The sequence below is a fragment of the Mytilus galloprovincialis genome, chromosome 6, assembly GCF_965363235.1.
Source record: "Mytilus galloprovincialis chromosome 6, xbMytGall1.hap1.1, whole genome shotgun sequence".
Taxonomy (NCBI): domain Eukaryota; kingdom Metazoa; phylum Mollusca; class Bivalvia; order Mytilida; family Mytilidae; genus Mytilus; species Mytilus galloprovincialis.
The window spans coordinates 56,225,081-56,250,020 of record NC_134843.1 but is presented as its reverse complement, the minus strand read 5'-3'; the positions used below and the strand labels follow the sequence as shown (position 1 = coordinate 56,250,020).

Genomic DNA, 24,940 nt, shown 5'->3' with positions numbered 1-24,940 from the left:
CTTTACCTTATATTATAATATTTTAATATCATAATATTTTAGTTAACTTTGAAATGAATAAAGATACGTTTTTAAGTACGTTAATATTAGTCAATGACAGTAGTCCTTTCATTTTTGCTTCACTCGGATATTTCACATAGTACTCTGGAATATGCTGATTTCTGATATTTTTTACTAATAAAGAATTACATTCAAATAAATAATGGTATTCATTGCCAATTGCAGTTAAACACAAATTACATGTCCTCTCTTCTTTTGGAATGTTATACCATCTTCCCAACTCTACTGGAATTTTTAAATTGCAGCATCTTAATTTTGAAATATATTTACGTTCGAATGGTGTTAATTTTAAAAGATAGTTTTCTAGTCCAAGGATTGTTTTAAAAAGTCCATAAAAATTCTCCTCTGGATGAGTTGTCAATTTGACTATGCCACTGTTGAATGAATGAATCTTTTAGTTTTTCTTTCAGTACGATTTTTAGTTGATTTATATCTAATGGTGATTGCTGAGTCCAAACATAGCTTAGTCCGGCATTGTCTAGGATCGATTTAATATAATCCATCCATTTGAAAGTGTGATCATCTTTTAATTTGAACATAATTTGATAAAGTATACTGCTCAGTTTATTTTCATTTGTGAGAAGTTTGTTCCAAAAACACACCATTCTACATTTTATTACGGTATCTATTGGTGTACGACCAAGTTCTCCATATGTCATAAAATTTGGTGTCGACGATCTAATTTTCAACACATTCCGGCAAAACTGCAAATGGACTTTTTCCAACATGTAATTATTTCCAAATCCCCATATCTCACATCCATATGTCAGAATTGGAAGTACAAGTGCATCAAACAGTTGTAATTGTAAGTCGACAGGTATAGAGAGATTACGTATCTTTGTATAGAGACTAAAAAGAGCTTTCTGTGCTTGTTCGCTAAGACGTTTCTTCGCTGTTGCAAATGAACCATTGTAATTAAAGGTTAGTCCTAGATATGGATAAGAATCTTGAATTTCAATAGACTGGTTAAATATTTGAAACTTTGGTAATGTTCTTGATTTCCGTTTGCAAAACACAACAACCTTTGTCTTCGATAAATTAACATTTAACTTCCATCGGACACAGTATCTTTCAAAAACATTTAAGGCGTGTTGCATTGATTCGGCTGTTTCAGATATAATTATAGTGTCATCGGCGTACAAAAGAACGAAAAGTTTAATATATATATGCAAATGATTGTGGCAAATGTTTTCGATAACTTGCAAGTTCTGAACATCATTTCCGTCAAAGAAAGACTCCAGATCGTTTAGATAAACAGCAAATAAAAAGGGGGATAAGTTTTCTCCCTGTCTCACTCCGATGTTACAGTTAAAAACGGCTGACACTTCGTTCCCATTCCTTACGCAAGATTTAACATCACTATACATACTATATATTACTTTAAAAATTTTCCCAGAAATATTCGCCTTTTGTAATTTTATCCATAAAGATGTATGAGAGATTGTATCAAAGGCTCTCGAAAAATCAACAAAAGTGCAAAAGAGTTTTTTTCCAAGTGCTTGATAAATTGATATTAATGAATGTAATACAAATATGTTATCCAATGTACTATATCCTTTTCTGAAACCTGTTTGAGCCTCGGAAATCAGATTGACCTCAGTTGACAGTTCCCCAAGTCTTTCATTTAAGATAGATGTGAAAGTTTTCCCAATACATGATACTAATGTTATTGGTCTGTACGAACTAGGATCATATATATTGCCTTTATTCTTGAAGATAGGTTGAATAATTCCCATTGTCCATGAATCTGGTACCTTCCCGGTATTTAAAACAATGTTGAATAACTTGTGATAGATGGTCAACATTTCCTTAACCGTATGTTTAATATGTTCATTCACAATACCATCATATCCGGAAGCCTTATTGTTTTTAAGTTTTTTGACGACATTCAAGATTTCTTCTTCTGTGATTGGAGAATTTAAAATTCTGTTAATGTTCTCTGGTGGTACCTTTGATAAATCTATGTCTGAGTTGTCTTCGATGACTTCATCTTGGCTTAGACGTTTGAAATGTTCATATAAGTCTTCAATTTTAGCAGCATCAGTTTTATTTGATTTGTTGGTATTTATACTATTTAATTTTTGCCATAGCCGTTTTGGGTCAGATTTAGCCAGTTTTCTAAGATCTTTTGCGGTATTCATTTGGAAATCATTATAACTCCGATTTAGTTCTTTTTTATAAGATTTACTTGCTTCTTTTAAAAGCCTTTTTATTTTCTTTACTCTTTAAGTTCCCGTATCTTTGTCTAGCCTGATGAAATAAATTTCTTTTGCTCTTGCATCCTCTTTTATACCATGGTTTTTCATTGTGCTTTGCATATTTCTGGTTTTTACATTTTGTTCCAAACACTGAGATGGAAGAGCTGTTAAATATTTCACAAATTTTATTCATTGCCGTATTAATATCGGTTTGTTGTACAGTATCATTTCGATCGATTAATTTATCAAGAATAGTTTCTATGTCCCGTATTCCTTCAGACTTTTTTTCTTTAACAAATTTGACAAATTTATCTTGTTTATTATTATTCCATTTTATAACTTGCTTCTCGACGGTTTTCACATTGTCGATATTAGTATATGGTTGTGATTCCAGAGTAAACTTAAGGTTGCAGTGGACATCTGATAGGATAGGATTAAATTCTTCAACTTCGAAATGCTTTGTCATTTGAAAAAGATCAGAACTAAGTATTAGATAATCAACGACGCTAACGTCATTACAAGTAATTTTTCCTACTGTTTTGTCATTACATATTCTTGAATTAGCAATATATATATATTCATTTTTTTACACAATTCTAGAAGTCGGTGACCATACGTATTTGGTCTACATGCACATTTGCTATATCTTTGCAAGGAAATATTGTTTGTTAAGAGCCAATTGTAATCGGAAAAGTAATGCATCGTGTGTGTATCATCAGTATTTAGAATTTCAAGTAAAAGTTGATCTGGGATAACATAATCCGGTAATGTAGATGTCTTAGCGTTAAAATCCCCTATTAAGACGTTTTTTAGATTAGGTTCAGATAAATGAAGAAATTCGTTTTCAATTTCAGTAAAAGCATCTACCGATGAGTATTTAGATCCTTCTGGTGGTATATAGACACAGCCCATTAGTACATTGTCATTTAAAAGATCTTTCGAAAATTGTATCCACTGCACAAATTCTGAGTTTGTTTTTGGAAATGTAAGAAATTTTTCAAGTTCAGATTTGTAAATAATTACTATGCCACCTGACTTTCTTTTAAACTTTGATCGATGTTTACTAAAACAACTATATCCGTTAGGGAGTGATATAATGTCTAATTTATCTGTTTTTGTTTCTACAAATATAGATATATCGTTGTTGATAACGAGTTCTGAGAATTCTGGTGCTAAAGATTTTGATTTAAGTCCACATATGTTTAAAAATGAAAATTTCAATTCACCTCTTGTTGACCTGTCCTATAAATGAGTATTTTCTATCTCGTCAGAATTTATTCGTGAACGTTTATAGGGCCTTGGTGGAACTGGAGGGCCACTATTCACTGGAATCTGAGAGTGTGTTGGTCTATCAATAAGGCTATCTCTAAATTCCCTTCCTTGAGTGTTTGAAATATTTGGTTGCGGTTTGTAGAGTTCTCCGTTGATATATAATCGATCTCGTACTAGAACCGCTTTGTTATTGTCCTTTTTGGCCTGTTTTAGTATAGGATAAAGCTCTTTGCGTTTTAATTCTATTTCTTTGGGAAATTGTTCCTTTATCCCGTAATCGGTACCTTTCAATCTGTACGCGCATTTCAAGACATACTCAAGATCTCGTCTGGATGTGAAGCGAGCTACTATAGGTCTAATACCGTTTCGGTCTTTTTTCCCGAATCGATGGACATTTCCAAAGGATAAAGTGTTGTATATGCCAAGCTCTTTGTTGATGAAATCTCGTATTTTTAATTCCGTATCCTCATCTGGTTGATATCTTAGTCCACTGAATATTAAATTATTTTGCATAGATCTCCATTTCATTTCTATCACATCTTCTTCAAGAGATCGCAATTTTAAACGAAGTCTAAATGGTCACCAACTTACCTGTTTATTGTTTCCCTATTTGGCACAGACCTAAATATAAACCTCATTATAAAAACAATTTAATTGGTCGCAGTAAGTTCTATTGATCACAAAACAAATCCACGTTTTTTTTTTAAATATGAAAAAAAATAATATTATTTTTTTTTACTTTGAAACAAGGAAATATAATAATACTTTAAATTACATTGTGTAAAATATGTTATAAAATCTTCCTACAAATTAGAAACTCTTTTCTTCATAAAAATGTTTGACATAGTTTACCCTGGACATAAAACAACTTACAATTAATCAACTAAAATATATTTAAGGGATTATTATTCTACATGTATGTATATATGCCGTATACCATATACATATATTGTCGGTTAATTATTTTAAGCATAAGTTCATAAATCGATCTCTGAAACAAATTATATATATATAGAATAAAGTAAAAGTAAAGATTAAACTTATGCATGGCGGAAAGAAATATATGAAAACGATAGATGCAATGGGCATGCAGCCTTGCAAATGATACTAAAAATAATATATATTTACTTTATTAAACTTAGGACTTTAATTTAATTATTGTTGATGGGATGTTGAAGTTTCCAGAACATAGAAAATACACAAGAAAATTTATCAGTACACTATTCTATCAAAATGTGTTTGGTGTCCATTTTACAATATATTTGTTTAAGAATTTAGTGTTTTCTTATTCATTCTGACATCTGTGTCCATGGATCTGAACAAGAAATTGCGAAGACGTTATGCTTACCTGTTTACCTTTTATTTTAAAAAATGATGAAAACATGTTTCAACAGAATATTTTATATACATAAAATTATTTAATTTTTGTTTGTCTTTGCGAAAACGAAATGGCCCTAAAGCTAAATGTCATCGTCAGCATGTATAATGGAAGGCGATAAACACTTTAGAATATACACCACCTGCTGGATTTTTTTACCTAGGCCCAGATCTTGTTACGTAACAAGTATGAATGTAAAATTCTCGATATGGTATATTCAGTCGAATATACACGATATCTCTGGGCTGGGGTATTTAAGGTATTTTGATCTCATAATGTAACATGTAAATTTATTTGTGCTTTATGTAAAAAAAAAATGTATTTGACCATTTTATTTTCAAAACTTCTTTAAAATGAGTTGACTTTGAGCATTTATTTATTTTCAAAACCGGGTACAAATCACTGATTTCCAATTTTAGACCAATCTCATTATTATCAGTAGTGGGCAAAGTATTTGAAAAAAAAATTGTATTTAAAAACGTATTTAATCACTTAATTAGTTATACACTGTATTTCAAATATACAAAATGCGTTTCTGTTTCAAGTTCATATTTGCCTTTTGAGAATACTAATGCAGGAGTTCCACAAGGCTCTGTATTAGGTTCCCTACTATTCCTTATTCATGTATATGACCAAGCTGGTAATTTGATAAGTCTAACTCGATTGTGTGCTGATGAAAAATCCTTTTCTTATTCAAGTACTAGTCCTAACAAATTAGCGAATGTCTTAAATAGCGATTTAGTATGGTCTAAGGATTCATTTGGTTTAATGATTTTAATCGGAACAAGACTATTACTATGCTATTCTCCTGTAATCCTTCTCCAGATGATATTAAAACAGATCAAGATTCCAACAATTTGGAACATGTCGTTCAGTTGGAAGCAGGAAGATTAGTAACTGGGTTGCCTGTGTTCGCTAGTCCGGAAGTTATATATATTTTCAGTGGTACAGGCAGACATTTGCTAGTGGACAGAAGAAAATCTAAAAAGCTGAATACGTTCTATTCTTCACATGAAGTGGGACTGCCTCTACGATTTAATGCCAATTTTTCAGTTATAGATAGAATATCAGAAAATCCTTTTTTTTCATCTACTACTATCGAATGAAATAGCCTAAACTCTGACATATGTACGTCCAGAAATATGAATTATTATATTTATCTGACTTAACACAGACACAATTGCACGTCATTCTTTATTATTAAGGACAGTTGATTGGATAAAAGTGATGGATTGCCACGCCTATATTAAGACTGAGATCCTATGAACAGACTTCAGATAGCTCCTAGTATTCAAATTTGATAAAAAAAAATATATATATTTATATCTTGTATTGTTTCAATATTAAAAGTGTTGGGTAACGTAGTTGAATTTTAGATTAAATTTGGGAAGTCGTGTATACATGTATCCCTATTTGTTAGTTTATTCAAGGAGGTTATATTCTAATATAACCTCCTTGGTTTATTTAACATGAAGAAATAAAAAAAAAATATCAGCTGGTTTTAAGAGTTGCAAATATTAACAAATTAAGTTTATGATACAGACTTATTTTTTTATTTGTGTTCCTCAACAGTGTTTGCTAAATGTTTTTTTCCTCGAATCCCGAAAAGTGAATTCACACAAACGACGTTCATAAATGATCTGTTTAAGAGTTTAATTTCACTTTTCAAAATATTTCAGACACGTTAATAATATATGTTATTAGTAAGAGAAAAAAAATGTTTGATGAAAATTTTCGATAACATTTATTTATTTTTGTTCGTCGTACCATTGTAATTCATGTTTTAAGTGACTTATAGACCCAAAGGGTCGGGTGTTCTAATTATTGTTTTTATATCTCACTGTATTATATAATATTTTGTGAAAAACACATGTCACTATAATAAATAATTTACTTACTTACTTACTTACTTACTTACTTATTAGTCACGGCTAGCTTCACAAAGAAAATATCCACTGACATGCATATTTAATGCCATGGGTCACGCATGGACTGTCTTATTTTATAGGGATGCCAATATGGCACATCAAAGATAAGATTGATTGAACCATTGTAATTGCAACCGATCTTAAATTCACTTGAATACATTAACCTGTTATCTTGTCGACTTTACAGCTAATTTCCTAATGCTTGTAGAGTAAAGCTTTGATAGGCTTCCTTGATTAGTTTGTATAAACATGGATTCAAGCTTTGTAAATAACATTGACATCTTCAAACAATATAGAGGCATATTTTAATTTGTATATATTATATTTAAATTTGATTAAACATTATCCCAATTACAATTGTAAAATATACAAACTAAGCAAGCAAGCTAACCAAAGTTTCGCTTTACATGCATAAGGGAATTAGCTGTAAAGCCAACATACAAATAGCCGCTATATTATGAGAAGAGACCACGATAAAATTTGAAAGTTAAACAAATCTTAGTTTTCACGAGAACGAATATTTTGTTAAAGCGTTGTAGTGATCAGATCATCAATGACATAATTTTAAAAATAAGACGACAAGGTTGAAAATAATTCTAGACGTCTTATAGCAAGAAAGTCTCCTCACTCAGCTTGTGGTTTTGTGTTGGTGGAGGATAGAGGCACATGCATGCATCGACTTACAATTGACTATTTCTCTGCGGTTACAATTAAAGCTCGAGGTCGAAATCAACACTAGGGAGATACCATGAATTTTTTACAGGGTAGGGGTGGGGGAGTTGTGGCCAAGATGAAATATGCTGTCAGACAAAATTTTTCGTGCATGTGACTTCATATTTGAAAAGGGATAAGAAATGTCTTACTTGATAAGTTCTGCATTGCATTTAAAACATTCATTGCAAGAATATCGTATAATTAGAAATCATTGTCCGCTGTTGGAAGTTTAGTTTTGCCATTTTTCGTGCTTGTCATAAGACGATATTGCAGGGTTTTCGATTGTTAAACTCGTTAAATCAAATAACGAACATATTCCATCTCAACCTGATAAAGAGTGGCTCATTTACATTAATTTTATCAATGATTATCGTTTATAAGATGTTGTACTTTCAATGCTATGTATAAACGCCGAGTAAAATGTTAAATGTTTGGTATAAAAAATTTAAATTGTTCATCTTAAAAAGTATTCAGAAGACAATGGGACATATCGAAGAATCTTTGAGTTCTGACGAAAATTATAGTGTTTTTTCTATCTTTCCACAAAGTATATAAAAGTACCAAGCGTTTTTCTCAACTTTGACAAACTTATTCTGTAACAGATCTTGGCAGAATTTTTCAACGGCAATTTTCAAAGCGCTTAGACTATTACAGTGCACCGTTACGATTCAAATACGATTTAATGGTATAGAAAAACCTAGCAGCTGACTAACTATTGACAAAAACATGCTACATTTGAGAAAAATGGCTGTAAAGATTTTACATATATCTGCCGTCGCCATATTGGGATAGTCGTAATTCCAGTTACGGTTATCAGTTTAATACCAGTGCAGTTGAGTGAAATGGTGCAGTTATTCAAATGCAGATTTAAATATTATCAATATATAACCCAATACAGCAAGCAGCTATGGTCATCTTGGTGAGGATAGTATTCACTATTTTGTAAGTGCCCTTTTATCAACGAAGCAAAGAGAAATATCGTTTTCAAAATTAGAAAGATCTACTATATAAAAAAAGAAGATATGGTATGATTGCCAATGAGACAACTATCCACATAAGACCAAAATGACAAAGACATTAACAACTATAGGTCACCGTACGGCCTTCAACAATGAGCAAAGCCCATACCGCATAGTCAGCTATAAAAGGCCCCGATAAGACAATGTAAAACAATTCAAACGAGAAAACTAACGGCCTTATTTATGTAAAAAAAATAATAACGAAAAACAAATATGTAACACATAAGCAAACGACAACCACTGAATTACAGGCTCCTGACTTGGAACAGGCACATACATAAATAATGTTTATCCATTTTGCTTTTATTAGCCGGTGACGGTGACATATATCAGAAATACACTAAGATTTAGAACATTCAATTAAAATTCGGAATTCCTACTTCCCAACTCTTCACTCTAGTTCAGTTTTATATATTACTCTTATACGTTTTGTTTTTGAAACAAGGCTATATGTTGTCCAAAGACAAGCACAATAACTCCAAAGCGAATTGCGAGAAGTGGTTTCGTATTTCGTTTTGGTTAAAGAAAAACAATACTAATAGTTTATGTAAAATAACGACTCTTGTACGGTATTGCGTTTATATCTTTTGAATGCATTGGTGCAATTGGATGCAAACAATAATGCAGTCTTCACGACGAGTGGCAGCCCAGGCAGCCCAGGCTGGTAAAATTGCTCTCGGGCCTGTAAAAATCAGACCTACAGGCCAACAGAATCTAACTAAAAATTTTCAAATATTGAGCTGCGGGCCTGTAGATTTAGCAGTTCAGCGTGAAGACTGATAATGACCGTAAAATGTCAGATTTGCGAGATCAGAAAGTAACCTAACAACTAAATAATTAAAAAACCTAGAGATCAATGTTTAACATTTGCCATCAATGAGCATTTTTCATAAATAAAACATGATTTAGGTAAATACTTTGTGAGTACAGAAAAAGAGGCTACTGTCCAAAGATTTGTTATTAACCCCAGATGCTTGATGGGTACAAATTAGTATTCAGGAATTACCACTTTGCATTACACCACATTACAACAGAAATTAGAAAATACATGTAGGGACTCGAAGTATTTCTAAGACATTGCTATTTTTCTGTTCTATGTAGCTTTTTTTCTGGCAAACACGGTTTTATAAATGCTGACAGGCACCGACCATTGAAAAACAATCGATCTGTTTAAAATAAGAAATGAAAATAATTGTTTTTTTTTATGGCAAATAAGAAAAATGACCGTTTGGTTTGAAATTGTTAGAATTATTCAGAATAGATTGAAATAGATAAAAATAACGTATTTTAATGTGAAAAGGCTGGACTTTAATTTGTGTCGTAGGGATGTGATTGAGTGGTTTTGTTTACAATTATTTCCCATTATTTCCCTAGTGAAAATCTGCAATAATTATTGTTTCATCATGTTGTTTGATTTTCACATTATAACAAAACTAAGAATATGACGGATGAATTTATAGTTAGCTGTTTAATGTCCAGTGGCAACTATTAGATGTATCATTAGGACATTTACAATGTTATACTAACATTAGATGTATGTGTCATTATATGTTGTGTCACATACTATAAATATGTAGTGTTATAGCAATAAAGATTTGAATTGAATTATAATACGTTATTCTGATTGGCTACACTGCAGTCTTGCGTTATTCCTTAATCAATTTCATTACACAATAAAATGTATCACTCAAGATGACACGAGGTCCCACAATAGCATGCACAGGTAAATTGAATAAAAACTTGATAAAAATCGTGTTTTCATAATCCTAGCTAAAAAAATGTATTTATAAGTATTGAATGCTTCTTTTTGTAACTTCATAGGGTTGTAAAAGCGTTGACCGTGCGCACATTTTTAGAATGAAGCGCTTTCGCGCTACTTACAAAATGTACTTCGGTCAACACTTTTACACCCCAATGAAGTTACAAAAAAGCATTCAATACTTAAAATAAATATGAACAAGGACATCCTGTGTTATGCAAACATGTGTATTTCGGCACAAGCGATGACCTATAGACCGTGTGTATCATATGTATATTTAGGGTGGGTTGCTCCGAATTAAGAAGGTATAAATACAGGAAAATAAAGAAAAAAAATACAAAATTAGAATAGTCTAAGAATATAACGGGCAAAATAAAGAACAGAGGAAAATGGTAAAAGAAAATTAAGGAAAATGGTATAAGAAAAATCAGGAATAGAAGGAAATGGTCTAGTTTTTTGCCGGACAATTGTTGATCAGTGGCGGATCCAGAACTTTCCTAAGGGGGGGGGGGGGGGCTGACTGACCTAAGGGGGGGGGGGGGTTCCAGTCATGCTTCCCTATATAATCAATCAAATTTTTCCCACGAAAGGGTGACCAGGGCCCTCCATCCCCCACCCGGGATCCGCCTATGTTGATTTTTGTTTAAAGTAAAGGGCATTTATAGGTAAAATAATACACAATCGTTTGTACATTGGTAGGGATTTATGTTTGGAGTTGATGAGGCACATAATGAGTAATTGTTTTTGTTTGAAATTTCTCGAATATTTTGTTTTTTTTCGTCTGATTTTAAAATGAATAAAAAAATCTAGAATACAAAACTAAATGGTTTAATTACGACATATATAGATAAAACTGCTATTCAGTCGATTTTAAAAGACATGCTCTAAAAGAGAATACATAAAAAACATTTAACAATCTTTTTGAACAAAAAGTCAACCTTAAGACACGGAATATATTTTTGTAAGAACATTATATTAATTCCGACTTCCATCTAAAATAACTTGAATTGTTCATTTGAAAAAAAAGGGTGATACCTTAGGCTATTTTCAAAAAAATGTTGATTGATCCGAATTTTACGCATGTTATCACCTATATAAAAAGATTTAACAGAACACAATTCATGTTTTATATTTAAAAAAAAAACATATACGCTAAACGAAACTATGCACGCCAAGAAACGATGTACGCTAAACGATACGATATACGCTAAACGAAACGATGTACGCTAAACGATACGATATACGCTAAATGAAACGATTAACGCAAAACCATAGAATATACGATAAAAGGGCGCTTATGTTATCGTTTATGGTATGGTTTATGGTACATGGTTTCGTTCGTACATCATTCGTTCAGCGTCCGTACAACGTTCGGTCAGCGTTTCGTTTGCATTCGTACACCGTTCGGGAAGCGTACGTACATCGTTCGGTTATCGTCCGTACATGGTTCGGGCTTCGTTCGTATTGATAACTTTTACGTTACACGGACTGTAACTCCTAAAGGGGTCAATTGAAAATTGCTGAACATAACATTATTGCTGTTCACAGTTTACCTCTATCTATTATAATATTCAAGACCAAAAACGGAAAAAATTTCCTTAAAATTACCAATTTAGGGGCGGCAACCAAACAACGTATTCTCTGATTCATCTGAAAATTTCGAAGCAGATAGATGTTGACCTGATAAACAATTTTAACCCATGATAGATTTGCACTTAATGCTTTGGTTTCAGAGATATAAACAAAAATCTATATTTTACCCCTATGTTATATTTTTAGCCATGGCGGCCATCTTGGTTGATTGGCCGGGTCACTGGACGAATTTCTAACCTAGATACCCAATGATGATTGTGGCCAAGTTTGGTTTAATTCAACCCAGTAGTTTCAGAGGAGAAGATTTTTGTAAAAGTTAACGACGACGGACGACGACGAAGACGGACGTCGATGACAAAGACGGAGTACGACGACGAGGACGACGACGACGGACGGACGCAAAGTGGTGAGAAAAGCAAACTTGGCCCAAATTATCCGGTGAAAGGTCCGAACATTATTATGTGAAGTCTTCTTGTTATTGGGAAGATGGTGGATTATTCTGTAAAAAATGTAAAAAAATATTGTTGTTGAAAAGGAGGAACAAGCTAGTATATTGTTTTTCAAGTTCTTGGTCAAGATACCTAAGAGAGATTCATCGAATCTAAGAATAAATCAATGCTGATTATAATGCTTGGTACGGCCATTATATAGTCTGTTTATTTATTATTTTTTAATCAATGCTCACCTCATATGTCCTGTATAAATGTTACAAATTGAAAACAGGAACTAAAAAGGAATAATAATTGCACTCACAGCGTTGTGTAATTTTTCCGTATGCAAATCCCAATCTTCTGTGCTGTCGCATACAAAAGTCAGCTAAAAACCTTTTACGTCTTGATAATCCTCAGTCACAAAGTCCTTCACCTGTTCTGAAGATTATATTTAACAAATAAATAGTAATGTATAAGATAACGTTTCTGTTATCTACTGTTTACCTGATATGTTTGAAAAAGAAATTTACCTTGCATATAGTATATTTCTATGAAGGTCCACAATTTAATTGACCTATAAGTCTAAAGATAGCTTGTGTTGTTTATTTCGATTTGAATATTTATTTATATTTTTTAGTTTATATTACGTCCTATTTACAGAATAACATATACAAATATAATTCGAATTGAATATCTAATTAAATCTGCATCGGATTATGCGATTTCTGTTTTGTTTTTACTCAGTAGTAATTTAATATACCTTTTAATAGAACATTTATTTTATGGTGAAAAACAAAATGTTTACAAACACAGAACATAGAAGTACTGACAGAGAAATACATACCAAGAGAATAATAATGTGGGTAAAAGGCTTATATCTATAGTTTTATCAAGTGCAGACGACAAACAAATAAAGAATTTTGAAAAACGAAATAATGACTTTTTACTGACAAGTTGAGGAGAGGAATACATAAGAAATTCATGCACTGAAATTTAGGATTTGAAAAAAAAAATCATTAATTAAAATACTACACACACGAGTATTGAACTATCATATAACAGTCTCCGGGACAAGTTTGCAATTCCGCTGAGTGCAAAAGTTGTCACCTTAATTTTTGGAGTTAAGTCAAAACAAAGTTGATAACTTGGTTGGTATTGGTTCTCTGATATTTGTCCTAAAAATTTTTGGATCTTGCACCACTGTTGAAAAAGTTATGCCCCTTTTTTCAACAATTTCCTCAGAGGAAAAGTACTTTTCCTCAAGGGAAATCAAATTTCCCTGAAGGAAAAAGATTTTTCCTCAAGGGAAATTGTTTTTTCCTCAAGGGAAAAAGATTTCCCTTAGGGAATTTGCTGCATAATTATTTCCTTTGAGGAAATTCTATTTCCTTAGAGGAAATTCTTTTTCCTTAGAGGAAATTCTTTTTCCTTTGAGGAAATTTGCAGCTTCAAATTTTCCTTGGAGGAAATACTTTTTCCTGTGAGGAAATTTGTAGCTTCAAATTTTCCTTGGAGGAAATACTTTTTCCTGTGAGGAAATTTTTGACAAACACTTTTCCTTGGAGGAAAATTCAAGACAACAAATTTCCTCTAGGGAAATCATTGTTCTTCAAATTTCCTCTAAGGAAATTTCTAAACATCAAATTTCCCTTAAGGAAATGTTTTCCCTTATTTTTACTTGTTAAACATTTCTTCACTACACCATGTATACAAACAGTATGAATCTAATTATAACAAGACTGTATAATTGATGCAAATGATATTTAAAACTTTAATAAATGTTTGACTCATTATTTTAATGACATTGAAAATAATACAGTCTGACTGTTTAGATCTAGGTATTGTTTATACTTTTTATATAAATTTAACTTTGATTTATATTTTTTTTTGGAGCAAATGCTTCTATTTTCTTTGTAATTGTTTCAATGCGATACATTAATAAGCAACCAATTTGAATGTCATACCATTTGTGGTGTTCTAAAGAATTTGTTTATATATTTGCAGATTAAATAATAAAATAAACACTTTTCGTGTTATTTTAAATTAGAATTTCTTCTGTTTCAGCTTGTATACAGTTATTCAATCCACTACGTAAGAATTCAGTGAATACATTATTCCATTCACTAAACAATTCCCTTCAATTCTAAGAGAAATCATTTTTGCAAATTGTTCTTCAATGATCTTCTTCTGTATATTTGATATGAGGGAGCGATGTAAATGAGTGGATAAAACTGGTGTTCCTTTTTTCAACAACAAAATAGTATTTGTTCAGCATTCTCCTTTCTTTTGATTAAGATATGTTGTTGCTTTTATGCAATAGTGTTTTTGTGTATCTATGATAGAACTCCATTTTGTTTATGGTCATTATCATGTGATAATGTTGAAATTTCCTATTTCTTTTTTGCAGGAAAGCACACATTCCATTTCAAATTAATCCAATTATGCACTATGTAAATAAATTTCAACTTTAAGTTTCCTCTTCAGTAATGACCTATTGATCATGAAAACCAAGATGTCTGATTACCTATAAATACACAAAATAAACAAATAAAATGTTATAAATGGAGAGAGAAACAGCAATAAATGTTTTTCATGTGTATCTTTCCTTATTAAAATACATTAAGTAAACTTGAACTCGAGAAAAATAAATAACTGTGATGTAGACTAGAAAGTATAAAATGCCAAATAAAGTATTCACGAAAAATTAGTTGATTTACAGAAGTCAAGTCCGTGTTTGCAGGAAATTTACATCATTGGTTGTCTGGTGGAGAGTTGTCTTATTGGCAATCATACCACATCTTATTTTTATATAACCTTGCCATATTCCTATTGTGCCTGTCCAAAGTTCAGAGCCTGTAGCTTTTGTCAGTTTAGTCTGACACTAAAATTTAGTGGTTGTTGTTGTTGTTGTTTCATACCAGTCATATTTATTTTTTGTAATTTATTTTGTAATAAACTAGGCAATTACCATGATAAGTTTAACAGTTTGGATTGTTTCAATGTTTCATCTTTAGGTCATTTATAGCTGCCTACTTTGACTATAGTATAGGGTATGGATTTTCTCATTATTGAAGGTCGTAACAGGCCTACAATTGCTTTCTCAAAGCCATGATAGTTTTCATATTTAATATACCACATCTTTTAATTTTTATAGTAATCATGATACTAGTAATCATCTTTCAAGTTCAATAACTTTTTTATATTAAAAGGTGCCTTACCATTTAGGTTTAGTTGGCTTCTGCAAATTTTACATTGCCTATCATTTCTGCTGTATATAATTTCTCTGTATCTTCTATAGTTCTTGTCCTATACATAAAAGAGTAAAAGTTGAATGACATCTTGCATCAATATTTTTTTCTGTTTAATGTACATTATGTATATTAATGTGTGTTTAATAAAAATCTAAACCGTGAGTGCTTGATAAGCTTCTTGCCCTTATAGCTGGTCTTTAAGCTTTAAATGAATTTTAATGATCGACTAAAAAACTATGAGCACTGTGCAAATAAGACCCCTGCCCTCCAAAAAAAAAAAAAAACATGCACAAACAGTGGTATTTATTGACATAAAACATGTATATAATTTGGCTCCATTTATAGATATATATCTCAAGTGACTATAAGTTTAAGGCTGCGATTTTTTTAACAAATACATAAATTTCTAAAAACCTTTCAAAGTTTTTGAAAATGGACAATTTTAAAATAACTTTGCAACAACTAAAGTTCCTTAACTCTGCATCTTATAAAAAATATACATGATAAATAGGGAATGATACTCCAGCTTGCATATTATTCAAAGTTTTAAAGGAACATAACTGAAGAACGGTAAAAGTTTTACTACCAAAATTTGAAATTGATCTGATTAAAATTATGATAAAAAGTATTTTTTTAAAGTTTAATAAAATTTGGTTGAGGAAAACTTAAGTTAGAAGGCCGAAACAATTTTTTCCATTTTTAAAGAACATAACTATAGAATTTAGTAAAAGAGACACTACCAAAATTCAAACTTAATCTGTATTTTGTGATGATAAGCATTGTGTATTGATTTCATAACATTTGGTTGAGACAAACTAAATTTTAGAGAACAGGAAACCAAAAATTCAGCATATTTTCCCCATTTCTAAAGGGGCATAACTCTGATACTCTAGTACAGTAACACTGACATCACCAAAATTCAAACTTGATCTGAGAATTGTGATAACAAGCTTTTGTAAAAGTTTAATTGAATTTGGTTGAGGCAAACTAAAGTACTGTAAGAGAACAAAAAACAACTTTGGGACAGACGGACAAACGATCTGACAAGTGTTAAACATTTTGCCCCCTCCACTTTGGGTCATAATAATAACTAGAGGCTCTCAAGAGCCTGTGTCGCTCACCTGTTAATGTGTTTACTGATGTCGGCCATCTTTGTTGGTAGGCGGGGTCATTAGACACTCTTTTTAAAAATAGATACCCTAGTATTATGATTGTGGCCAAGTTTGGTTAAATTTGGCCAAGTAGTTCTAGAAAAGATTTTTATACAAGTTACAAAAATGAGGAAAAGTTGTTTAATATTGACTCTAAAGGGCAATAACTCCTTAGGGGGTCCTCTAACAATTTTGATCATGCTGACTTATTTGTAGATCTTACTTTGTTGAACATTATTGCTGTTTACAGTTTACAGTTGGCAGCAACCCAACAACAGGTTGTCCGATTCAACTGAAAATTTGTGAGGGGATATATCTTATTCTGATGGACGTTAAAATCTTGAAAGATTTGCCCATAATGTCTTGGTTTCAAAGATATAAAGCAAAAACTGCATTTTACCACTATGTTCTAATTTTAGCCATGTTGGCCATTTTGTTTGGTAGGCTGGGTCATCGGACACATTTTTTAAACTATAAACCACAATGATAATTGTCGCCAAGTTTGATTAAATTTGGCAAAGTAGTTTTAGAGAAGAAGATTTTTAGAAAAGTTACAAAAAATGATGAAAAGTTGTTAAAAATTGACTATAAAGGACAATAACTCCTTAAGGGGTCGACTGGCAATTTTGGTCTTGTTGACTTATTTGTAGGTCTTACTCTGTTGAACATTATTGCTGTTTACAGTTTATCTCTATCTATAATAGTATTCAAGATAATAACCAAAAACTGCAAAATTTCCTTAAAATAACCATTTCAGGGGCAGCAACCCAACAACAGGTTGTCTGATTCGTCTGAAAATTTCAGGGCAGATAGATCTTCACCTGATAAACAATTTTACCCCATGTCAGATTTGCTCTAAATGCTTTGGTTTTTGAGTTATAGGCCAAAAACTGCATTTTACCCCTATGTTCTATTTTTAGCCATGGCGGCCATCTTGGTTGGTTTGACGGGTCACGCCACACATTTTTTAATCTAGATATCCCAAGGATGATTGTGGCCAAGTTTGGTAGAATTTGGCCCTGTAGTTTCAGAGGTGAAGATTTTTGTAAAAGTTTACGGACGACGGACGCCAAGTGATGAGAAAAGCTCACTTGACCTTTCAGGTCAGGTGAGCTAAAAAGGGAGTTTGTCAAGATATAAAAACAATTCACCAAAGTTTCATAAAAATTTGTGAAAGCATTCTTGAGACTATCCTAATCCCAAGTCATGATAGTACAATGACATAAATCAGATTTTTTTTTAAATTAAAAGGAAAATTATCATGTTTATGTTATATACAAAAATAATTCACCAAGTTTCATGAAAATTGCTCAAAGCATTATTAATAGTATACGTACTGGAAAAATCCCCCTTTTTATGAATAAAATCCCTAACTTTAAATCAAAAATTTTAAATCCCTAAAAATTAAAAAGGAGCTTAATTATCATGATTATATCAATAGATAATTCACCAAAGTATTATGAAAATTTTATGATTAATGTATTCTAATTCCAAGACTATCTAAGACATGGTTTGTTTGAATTAAAAAAGTTGGAATAAAGTACCTGTTAGAATTCAGGAGAATTAGACCAAATCAGGCTATCTTCTAGATTATCAGACAATTGACTGTAGAAAAGGAATTTTCTTTTTTCTTATTTAGCTATTTGTTATCTCTTTCCTTAATATATACTGAACTCAGCCATTTTTTCACATATTTTTATTGTTTTTTCTCTCTTGTGACTTGTTATTTAACATAACAAAAAAAAACAAAGGCAATGAAAGAGAAACTGACAATGCCAAGGCAAAACATAAGATGCAGAAAAGAAAAACAAAACAAAACACTAAGCAACACCAACATCACCAAAAAACTAGTGTTGAATTCATGTGCTCAGTCAGTCAGTGAGAGTTCGCAGATCCTGACCTACTATATCTATGCTTAAAAACCTAAAAATCATATAGTTCTAAACAAATTTTGTAAATTTATACTTGATTAAAATGTTGTCATAAATAGCATAGACACCTCTGAGTTTTGAGAACCACATGTGTTAATTGTGCGAGTATTGACTTTTAAAAGCCTATATATTGAAATTTTCTTAAAATATTGCATGCATTTATTAATATGACCAATTTCAAGAAATGCACAAAGATGTGAGATGATTTATATAATTGTAATTTCAGGAATTTACAGTAAAGGCTTTTATCCTCACTGGATTTTGCACTTTTCCTAATCCAGGAGCCAGAAGTTATGGCCTTTGTGACCTTTGTATGATTTTTATTTTAGTTTCTTTTTTTTATATTGAAGAGTTTAGTATGACGTCCATTATCACTCAACTAGTATACATTTTTGTTTAATGGCAAGCTAAAGCATGCCTCACAGGCACGGATCCAGGGGGGGGGGGGCTGAGGGTTGGACATGTTGGAACCTCCTTTCTTTATTGGACGATCAATGCATTTGAATGGGGACATGAAGTTGGACACCCCCCCCCCCCCCCCCCCAAAAAAAAAATTGTGCTGGGTGAGGAACCACTCCTTTATATGACTAGATCCACCCCAGTCTCAGGTTCCGGGATTTTCTCGTTGCAATGAAGACCCATTGGTGACCTATGGCTGTTATCTGCTCTTTGGTCATGTTGTTATCTCTTTGATACATTCCCCATTTCCATTTCCATTTTCTTTTCGGTTCTATTATAAATATTAGAAACGAGTTTGGCGCCTTTACAAAAATGTAATTGTCTGTGCTGAGAGGGGAGTATGTGTGCATACCAATATTTAAATTTTCTAGGCCTTCTTTTTGAATAGTTTGTGCATTTCTTGGTAAAATACTGTCAGACCTCGAGTGCTGTTGTTTTACAAAAACGGTCAAGTAATGGAGGGGAAAGAAACTAACTAAAAAGACCAAAATAAGCCACAACTAATGGGGGTCTCATTGGGGGTTTTGTTCACGGATCCCGCTTAGTTACTACTTATTTTTTTAGATTCTCGCATGATGCCATCCCGCTTACACTATGTAAGTGAACAATTCTGCTATTTTTGTAATTTCCCATGTCCCGCTAAACTTCATTTCGCGTTTTCACGGCACAATAATTTGAGGGAGGATAGGACCTTTATCGGGACTGCGGGATCGGGTGTTTTTAAGCTCTGGGTTTCGGGATTGATCCTTTCGGGATACGATAATTCTTTTTTCGAATTTCGGGACCTCTGGATTTCGTTTTTTTAAGCCCGGGATTTCGGGATTTCGTGTTTTTAAGCTCGGGATTTCGGGATCAGTACCCCTCCTACCCTCCCTCATAATTTTACTTTCATGTGTCACGTTTACAAAAAATACGCCTCGACAATCCCGAGTCCCGCTCAGACCAGGTACATATAGTTTACTATGTAGTCAGTAGTCGGGTCAAATACACATGTATATACTTTTAGACGACCTTAGATTCATTTCACAGCGAAAATACTCATTAATATTGAACATTTTAGATCACTTCACATTTAGATTTTATAACTTTTAAAATTAAGACCATATAGATTTAAGATCATTTAATCGAAAGATTATAATTTGTCAATGCGCAACTGTAACCAGGTACTGCATTTTTTTTTTGCATGCGTCAAGAAACAGTTAAAAGTGCCGGGAATAGAAAAGCAAGTTAAACTTCTCATCTGGACTTTTTAATAATTAGATATAGGAAGATGTGGTGTGAGTGCCAATGAGACAACTCTCCATACAAATAACAATTTAAAAAGTAAACCATTATAGGTTAAAGTACGGCCTTCAATAAGTCTGTATACCGGACCTCTTCTCTATTTTGGGATTGAAAAAAAATCTAAGGTTAAAAATGCGGTTTTGAGTCTATTTCTTCTTTTTAATTTGGTAACACGTTAAGCCATTAGTGACACTAATATGGTATATTACCAATAATAAGGCCATATATTTCGGTGTGTAGAAATACCGCAAAAGACTTCTTAGTGCACTAAGAAGAAAGTTTTTGCATTAAGGACACTAAAACGATGTTTTAAGATCACAGCGAACATGAATATAAGAGGATATGATTAAATACCTCAAATCTATAAAGTAAGGTATCAATAGATTTTGTAATTTTGAAGTTAAATGACTTTTTAATCAACGCCTGCCACTCGCCACGTGACCAACGGTTTATTGCAGATTCCCGAATCATCATGTTCAATCAACCTAATCCAATAAACAATTGTCTTTTGATCGTTACTTATTGATTAATCAATGGTTGTTAACCTAACGGTTTAGCGTGGTATAAATTCAAGTTTATGAAAGAAAAATAAAAAATAAATTTTGTGTTTTAGAACTTTGCCTTTGTTATATATATTTAGTTTTTAAGGAAATTGCTATGCAAGCTTTTTTTTTATTTAAAGAACCCTATTTTAAGATTAAAATTGAGAAACAAATGCTTTTGATATTTCATTTCCTTACTAACAACACAAGAGTTTACATACTATCATTATTCCTTGAAAGACATTTGAGAGTATGTGGTGTCCATGGGGTTCTTCAAAATCCGATTACAGAAGTAATATATAGAAAAACTCCAAGAGGTAAAATTATTTTACGTTTTAAAAAGAGAATTATAGAATAAATCATAACTGTCTTCTATGAACGATAACTTTAAACTGGTGTCAATGCTTTTTTTTTTAACAATTCATCTTTATTTCAACAATTGAAGATGAATACCATTTTATTTTATAATGTAATAAGCACTGTGGGAAGGCGCGGATCCAGAGCTTGAAGTGGGAATTTGGGGGAGGGGTTATGTGAGAAATGTTTAAAACACTAAGAGAAGTTTTCATGTTATACCAAACCATATGTTTTTCAAGAAATGGCACACTTTTTGTTCATCCGGCATATGGTTACTCTAAATAAAATTTTAAGTATTAATTTTATAAGTTTAATTATTTGATTACAGATCGTATCTACCCGTTTTGCAATTGTTGTATCACTCTAAGGGAGGCTAATAAAGATATATATAATAAAATATAGAGATAGCAGCCTTGGATTGTCTTAATTAAATCCTTTGGTCCTCTAATTATCAAAAGAGGGACGAAAGATACCAAAGGGACAGTCAAACTCATAAATCTAAAACAAACTGACAACTCCATGGCTATATCAAGTTACCCTCTGGCCAATGTTATTATGACTTGTGTATATTTAAAGAAGTGTAGCGACAACGTGTCACTCTATTCAGTGCTAGATATTCAAATTATAGTAAAGATAACATTAAAACAAGAAATGGTTAATACAAAAGGTGAGGTCACGTTTCTCCAACATTTGGTAATTAGACTAAAACAGCACTAGGGATTATGGGGTCCTCTTAAGGACTGGATCTTGATATCTACCTGTAATTCACATGTTCTTGACCAAAATATTGTTAAAAAGGTATATATTTTTTAAAGAAATATATATTTTTTAATAGTCTCCCAAAATTGTAAAAGTCCATATAGTCTAACACAGTGATGTAATTTTTTATTTTATAATATGTGCATGGTATGATAGACAATGAGACAACTCTCTACAAGTGACCAAATGAAATAGAAGTTAACAATTATACATAAAAAAGAAGATGTGGTATGATTGCCAATGAGACAACTATTCACAAGAGACCAGATGACACAGACATTAACAAATATAGATCACCGTACGGCCTTTAACAATGAGCAAAGTCATACCGCATAGTCAGCTTTAAAAGGACCCGAGAAAACAAATGTTTAACAATTCAAACTAGAAATATAACGGCCTATTTTATGTACAATATAATGAACGAAAAACGAATATATTACACAGCAACGACAACCACCGAATTACAGGCTCCAACACTCCCCCTTATCTTGAGACATTGGTGCAACAGAACAACAAATAATCTAAGACTAAATTATCAATCACTACACATCCAGTATCCGTTACCGTACGGCCGGAAGCAATTTTTTGCTTTTTTTCATAATTTTGTTCTCTATTTTTCATAATAATGTACTATAGATTACAATGTTGCGATCTTGAATAAAAATTAACATTTAATATTTTGAGAGCTATTAAGAATTTATATATCTTGAGTCATTAATCTTATATAAAAGTACAAAACGCAGCTTATTATCACCTATACAGTTTAATTCAAAATTCTTAGTCAACTTAATATTTTAAGATTTTCAACCGGGGGTGGGCTCGCTTTAACCCCCTAAATCCGCTAATGATGTGGGAGAACTAAATTATTTAGTTAATTTAATCATATGACTCTTAAGCCCGTTCTGTCATTATTAAGAAACGCTAAAGAACGGAAATGTATGATTTTAAGATTTGGAAATAAATGAAATTGGTGTCACAAATGGTATGTCTGCTTGTATTTAAAATATTTTATAAATAGATATAATGCAGGGGCGGATACAGGATTTGACGTTAGGGGGCGCAGAATAAAATTTCGAAAATTTTTTTGAGGTTAAAATTATCAAAGTTATTGAAATATTCTTCTAGAGTAGGTGCAATGTAGATAGATATCTTGCCAAGCGAAGTGAAGTGTGGCGAGAAACATTTGTGGTAAAATGAGCGAGAAATTAAAGTTTCAATCTAAAACCGCATAATTTAAATGACAATCTACATTAACCATAATTAACAAAAAATCTATTAGTTTCTGTTCATTGACTACCTATATATATTTACCAGAAAACGGGACTGAACAAAAGTAGAATAGAAACAATTCTGAGTACACAAACTGATTCTCCATATAAAAAAAGTGAGACGAAGCAAATGACGATAGCTCATCTGACCAATATAAGGTATTGAAAACGAAAATGATTACTGGTACAATTTATTTGTCAATTCATGATACGTGTTTTTATTTTTGTTCTATTTTTGGAGGTCGTGCTAGACTTTTTACATACTGTAAAACAAACAAAAATGGCCGCTAACCACTAAAATCAAAATGAGATCCTTAAACAATTCATTGTGCTTATTTTCTTGGGATCCCATTTAATACGGTAGTACCTACGGGTTTGGGCCTTGACCGTTTATGCATGCTTCGGCAAAATTTACATGTTGCAAGTGAGAAATCATGTATTGTCACAGAGATATTAAATAATGAGTCAAATTAACAAACTAACCTCTCGCTTGAACCATAATCTTTATCTTTCCTTAAGAAAGAATCTAACTTACACTGCTTTCTTGGTATGATGAAATAACCAACCGGTTACCCAAATAGCGGGTAGGGCTCCCACCTTCTTCGTGGTAAAGTGATGTAGGGATGTTTTTGAACTTCGATTATCAAAGAAATTGTTTATTAAAACTGCAACTAGAATGTCACAATTTTTTTTATTCTAACTGCTAAAAGCCTATGATATTTGTCATCAAACGCAGTACCGATTTGACACCTTCCTTTGAAGTGTAACATGTTTATAGAACTTAAATAAACAAAAGGTCAGTTGATTAGTAATCACGTTAAATGAATCTGTTAAATTACTGTTTTATATAGTAATACTTGTTTGAATGTTACGACAGATTGAATGCGACGACATAAGCTTTCGTCGGATACTTTATTACGTCCGGACAACCCATGCTTGCAAATTTTAGGGGTTTGGGGGGGGGGGGCGCACGCCCGCCACGCCCCCGCCTAAATCCGCCCCTTTTTAAATGCTCATATACATAATTATTAACGGTTGTTTTACTTCGCTTATTTATAGCATTTAACAAATAACTTCGTATTCTTATTTTCGGCATCAAATAAAAATAATGGAATAAATATATTTTAAAAGACAAGGAAAGTGAATTAAAAAATATATACAACAAAAATAAGCGAAAGGAGATGTGGTACGGCTGTCAATGAAACACCTATCCACAAAAGTTAAAAATGAAGAAGATGTCAGAAATAAATTGGTCATAATTTATTTACAGTCTAAAACATCGAAGGGACTAAACATCAACCTATACATATTTATACTTGTAATGCATTTGTATATAAACATCGAATCAGAAATATGTTCCTTTCCTAAACATGTTTAAAAACATTGCTGTGATAGTTATCAAAAGTACCAGGATTATAATTTAGTACGCCAGACGCGCGTTTCGTCTACACAAGACTCATCAGTAACGCTCAAATCGAAATATTGATAAATGGCATAGTTCTTAACATTAGAAAAATGAATGAAGTATTGGCAACTGGACGTTAAGCAACCAAATATCAATCCTCACTTTTCCGTGAAGTGTTCAC

At 32.1% G+C, this 24,940-nt stretch overlaps 1 protein-coding gene and 1 long non-coding RNA gene across 6 annotated transcripts in view; both read right to left on the bottom strand.

Moving 5' to 3' along the window:
* LOC143079928 (uncharacterized) overlaps positions 1-12,823 on the bottom strand; it is a 64,912-nt gene extending 52,089 nt beyond the window's left edge. For all 5 annotated transcript variants that reach the window (XR_012979550.1, XR_012979548.1, XR_012979549.1 and 2 more), the window contains exon 1: positions 12,675-12,823. The gene's annotated coding sequence lies outside the window, so the exon portion shown is untranslated. The remainder of the gene's footprint in view (positions 1-12,674) is intronic.
* A 1,275-nt stretch (positions 12,824-14,098) lies between these two features.
* On the bottom strand, positions 14,099-19,863 carry LOC143079926 (uncharacterized). The gene is made up of 3 exons (XR_012979546.1): positions 19,497-19,863; positions 15,571-15,658; positions 14,099-14,876 (listed from the first exon to the last, which is right to left on the bottom strand). It is a non-coding gene; the product is annotated as an uncharacterized LOC143079926 (long non-coding RNA).
* Between the last annotated feature and the right edge of the window lie 5,077 nt (positions 19,864-24,940).